We start from the raw sequence: 5,734 nt of genomic DNA, 5'->3' as shown, positions 1-5,734 counted from the left end.
CATTGGCTCTCTTGCTTCCTAATGGGGAGGTATTTTAGTCAACATCATTGGACCATCTTTGCAGGAGATTTTACATTGAGGGGGGGCTTCATGGTCTCTTCTCTCTTATTCATCATTGAGAGCATTGTGTGCTTTCATCATCTCTCTTTTAGGCGGGGGGGCAGGACGGGGGGGGTGTTTCCCATGTGGTTTTTCTCTCTTTCTCCATTTATAGGAGATTGCATTTGCATTTGTACATTGGTACCTAACATGGCCTAGTAGTCGGGACCCATCTTGCATTTCTTAGTTGCATTGTAGACTTAAGTGCATTCCCCTAAGTTGCACTTGGGGGGGTGTTGGTGTAATTAATTATTCATGTTGGATATTATTACACCTTACTTAAGTTTACTTAGGATAATGCATTTCATAGTAGTTTGGGTATGAGACACTTGGGTGTTTGTGCCACATTGGGATAGTGTGTGTAAGAGAATTTCCACCTTTTATGGTGTTTATCTTGTTACTACTCTATCATATCCACTTATTGTGGAGTGATAATTCCACCTTCGGTGGGTGATCCACCTCATGTGGAATATTATAGTGTTTCTCCTACCTACCACACCTATTTCCTACCTACCCTTGTTTCTTATTGAGCCACATGTCATGTTTGTGTGCTCACATATCCATATAGCCTTGCCTATATAAGCAAGCTCATCTACATTGTAAACAACTACTTGTAATGATCCAGTTGATCATATTTTGTATCTTGATAGGAATACGGTTTATTCTTGTCACATTTTGTTCTCTCTTGTTTGTGCTTTCCATTGCCTCTAGATCTTGGCAAATTCTCACAATATTTTCTTATTATTTTCTTAAATACATAAATCTACTTCCTTGTGGTCAACTCAATCCTATTACCATTTGTGAATTTACCCCAATTTTAGTGAAAGAGTTGTAATACCCATTGCTCTCAATTTGAGTTTTGCCAATTTGAAATTTACATGATTTTAATTAACACATTACAAAATAGATTACAATAATGTTTAAGAGACAAAGAACCCTCTGTTTTTATTATTCAATATTGTTCTTATGTTATTCAATTTGACAATGAAAATAAATGAAATACATTACATTAAATTACTTACCTACTTAATCTGAATATCTTCAAATGTTTTTACATTTTAGCTATTTCCACTATACAAATGACACAACCCTTCTTTTCCCAAAACTCTTTTCATTTTTCCTTATATCTGTTTCAAACCAAAAATAAGACAAAATTATTACCCACAAAATCAATAGCTCTCACTACGTCAGTAAAAATAAGTATCAATTTGATAATAAAAATAAGTAAAATACATTACTATTAAATTACTGACATACTTAATCCGAATATCTTCAAATGTTTTTATATATTGACACATAAGGGTGCAATGCACGGACGTCAGTTCCTGGTGTGAGTGTGCAACGCGCGGACTCTGTTCCACCTTTACAAATCTCCCGACGGTATCGGCATCGGTGTGAAACTTCCTCAATCGACTGCCAGTCAATAGTCTATGCATGTGCCTTGACTGCGTTGCCTCTAGACAGTTCCAAGACCTAAGTAAATAAGAGGCATTTGTATACTCCATGTTGAGTCCAGCGCTGCAAAGCTGTAAGGGGTTGTGGAATTTAGCTGTATGTAATGGTGTTTGGGAGATGAATGAGCTGAAGCTCAGATATTACTTGTTGATGAATATAAATTGTCTCTTTGTGAGTCAATGTGTAAATTTGTGTCTACCCTGTTTCCTCGCCTGATCCTTCATATATCTGCAATCATTTTCCGTTTAGTGAAGTCTTCAACACAGAAAAGTTCTATGGCTTTGCCTCCAGGGCCGCAACCCTGGCCACTGCTTGGCAATCTTCCCGAGCTGCTTTACACCTATGCTACCCCCATTCTGTGCGTTCGTCTAGGAGGCGTCCATGTCATTGTTGTTAATAGCCCTGACATAGCAAGAGAGTTCCTTCATAAACACGACGCTATATTTTCTTCTCGCCCCTTCACCATGACCACTCATTACTGCAGCAGAGGATTTCTATCCACTGCCCTGGTTCCATGGGAAGATCAGTGGAAGAAAATGCGGCGTGCGCTTGCGTCGGAGGTGTTGAATGCTTCACGCTTTAAGTGGTTGCATTGCAAGCGGATGGAGGAGGCTGACAATCTGATCCATTGAATATGGAACCGATGCACAGCTCAATCTCAAGCACAACCAAAGGCTTTAATCAATATAAGAAGTGTTGTGAGCCATTACAGCGCAAATGTGATCAGAAAACTCATCTTCAACAAGCGCTACTTTGGAAATGGAGGTTCTAATAAGGATGGAAGCCCCGGTGCAGAGGATGAAGAGCACTGTAGAAGCAGCATTCAAGGCGTTGTCTCTTGTGTTTAATATGTGCGTCTCGGATTACATGCCGTGTTTGAGGTGGATTGACAACGGAGGCTGAGAGAGCCGTCAAAAAAGCCATTCACATCATAGACAAATATCACACACCGCTCTTTAGAGGAACCGCAAGACTTGTTGGACGTCCTGATTTCTGTAAAAGACTCCTCTGACGATACTCCCTTGCTCAGCTTCGAGGAGATCAAATCTCAAGCGCTGGTAATTATCAATAAGTTGTATGTCCGTATTTGAAATACTATAATCATCCATATGTTTTAATCAAATTAACGGTAACCTAATGTGTAGGATCTGACATTGGCAGCAGTTGATAATCCGTCGAATGCGGTAGAATGGGCTTTACCAGAGATGCTGTTGCAGCCGGAGATAATGCAGAAAGCCGTGGAGGAAATTGACAGGGTGGTAGGCAAAGATCGATTAGTAGAAGAGTCAGACCATATGAAGCTGGTGTACGTGAAGGCGTGCGCAAAGGAGGCGCTGAGGTTGCATCCGATGGCACCTTTCAAACTTCCTCACAAGTCGATGGAGGACAGCACAGTGGGTGGGTACCACATTCCCAAGGGCAGTCACGTAATACTGAGCCGCGTGGGATTGGGGCGAAACCCATGTGTATGGGAAGACCCTCTGGAATCGTTTCATGAGTGATGTGGGTGTTGAGTTGAGCGACCCTCAATTACGCCTCCTTTCTTTCAGCACGGGAAGGCGGGGATGCATGGGAGTTGCTCTGGGCACTTCAATGACAGTCATGCTCTTGGCCCGCCTGCTTCACTGCTTCCACTGGTCCATTGCTTCCGTGGCACCCATTCACCTTCAAGAAGGTCCGAATGATCTCTTCATGGCCACCCCTCTCCGTGCAATTGCAACCCCTCGCCTTCTCCACCATCTATATCCATAAATTTAACCTAGCTTAAAGTGGACAATCTAGATTAGTAAGTGTTTTTTTTTTCAAATCAAGTATATCATTTATACCGAATCATATATATAGATCAATAAAAGTTAATAAAATTAGATATTCTTAAAAAATTTAATTGCCATGTATATGTAAATGATTATATGAAATGAGGCAAAGATTTTATTTCTTCAAAAATCAAAATTTTTGAATACTCTAGTTGCAAATTTTCATTCATTATATTTTGAGTCTACAATAGAATTTTTATGGAAACAACAAATAAAATAAATTTGTTTGTTCTCTCTTCCATCTTAAAGAGGTATTGCCTGAATAAGGATGTTCATTATGTCATTTTTTGTATGTTCAAGTTATATTGAGAACCCATCTATGTCCCTCTAAATAAAAGCCATGGATATATGCATAGAATTAAAATACAACCTCTTACAACAAGTTGGTATAGTATGATCATAAAACATATGCTCCTTGTTCAATTCTTCTATGTTTAGTTCAATAAGCGTACTCGTATAACCTAGAGCCTCCTCCCTAATTGTTCTGAGGTTGTCTTCAACATTTAGATTCTATCAATCAATCAATCTCTCCATGTTATTTCTCATGATTTAACACGAAGAATAAGAAAAATGTGTTATGAAATTTTTTTTAAACATACAATTCATAATATTAGTAAATCCAAATTTATGCTATGAACTATGGTAGAGTGATACCTAGAAATATTTGGAGTCATCAATTAATCAACAAACAAAGGTTACACTGCTATCAAACTAATTAAATTTCTTCGAAATATCATCTGGGAGATAGTTGTCGATTAAAATCAAGCGAAATAGTGTAGCTAAGTCAACACTAGAAGATATTTAAGAATTCTTCAAATATTTAGATAAAGTTGGATGATAGTCATTAGTGATCCATTTCAAATCTTACTTCCACTACTATATGATATTTGAAATGAAACTTAAAATTAATAACATTAAATAAATTTCAAAAAAATCAATATGCATCTAGATTTATAAACATCAACTTGGTACTAGATCGCAACCCATAACTATAAAAAATATCTCATCCATTATTGCACATGAAGACCATGTATCTTTTCAACCTCACTAGCCATATCCATATGTATTTTATGGGAAATATAAAGAGTAATTTGCATGTATTTTAGAAGTTGATCCATCATTGGCATATCCCAATTGCATACTGAAGTCAAAATAAATAACTTCGTATATAAGTAAAAACAAAATAAAAAAAGGTAAGACATTGTAAATTATTATAATTTGAATTTTTTTATTTTCTTCTCAAATTAGGCTATGATAGTAATAAAATTGACAATAAATAACTTGATCAAAACCTCCCTTAAGGGTATGAGCTCCTCAATCGTTCCATAAGTATCAAAAATATCATCAATAAGAGTAATGAGCGAACTTAGTCTGGCCTAGCATAATCTTGTTGCTATAAATTCAAATTCATATAATCCATTTGTATAACAAAATAGTATTCCATGTCAATCCCTAAATAAACTTAGTTTAATCACAATCGCCTCATCCCATTGTCTAAAAATTTGTATCACCATAAATATATATAACTCAATTTAAAGGACAAACAACCATGCATTTTCAATGATTTTAAACTTGACTCACAATTTTGAGACTAAATTGATGAGCATGTATGTTATGCATGATAGATTGAATATTTTTATTGTACTTTTGATTCTTTCTTTCCAATCTTCTAGAAAATATTTTTTAATCTAATTCTTACCCAGTATTAATATAAAATTTGATATTGACCATCACAAAGAATTTAGATATAACTATATTACTTGACTAATTGTCTTAGTTCATTTTAATGGTGATACTACAAGATAATAAAATCCACTATTTTTAGTTATAAAATCATTTTTCTCCATTCACTTAGCACCCTAAAAGAAATAATTATCAAAACAATTAAGATTTGGTACTTTAATTGAATTATCTTTCTATTTCAAAAAAGGTTGTTAATGCTATTAACACATAATGTGAACTTGAATAAACATAGAATAATAGAAGGAGGGTTTGTATGTTTTCATATGCTAGAATCTAGAATTTGTCTTTTAATTCTTGATACTTTTTTAGTGCTTGTATTAGATAGTTTTAGATAGTTTTAGGTGAATTCTTTAGCCTCACATGATATTTTCTCCTAGAACATAAATTTTAGAGGTTAGATACAAACCCAACAGGTTCTTAATTTTCTTTTAGATAAAAATATTTGGAGTCATCAATTACTCAAAAAATCAAGGTTATACTACTTTCAAACCTATTAAATTTCTTCAAAATATCATGTGGGAGATAAGTGTCTATTAAATTCAAGAAAATTATTGTAGCCATGCGAACACTAGAGGATATCAAAGAATTCTTCAAATGTTTAGATAAAGTTGAATGATAGTCAT

At 35.3% G+C, this 5,734-nt stretch overlaps 1 pseudogene; it reads left to right on the top strand.

Moving 5' to 3' along the window:
- Nucleotides 1-1,733: 1,733 nt before the first annotated feature.
- Nucleotides 1,734-3,306, top strand: LOC131033535 (valine N-monooxygenase 1-like; annotated as a pseudogene).
- The last annotated feature ends 2,428 nt before the right edge of the window (nt 3,307-5,734 follow it).

The sequence above is a fragment of the Cryptomeria japonica genome, chromosome 1 (assembly GCF_030272615.1).
Source record: "Cryptomeria japonica chromosome 1, Sugi_1.0, whole genome shotgun sequence".
NCBI lineage: Eukaryota > Viridiplantae > Streptophyta > Pinopsida > Cupressales > Cupressaceae > Cryptomeria > Cryptomeria japonica.
Note: the sequence above shows the minus strand (reverse complement) of the source record. Positions and strands in the feature narration are given on the sequence as shown.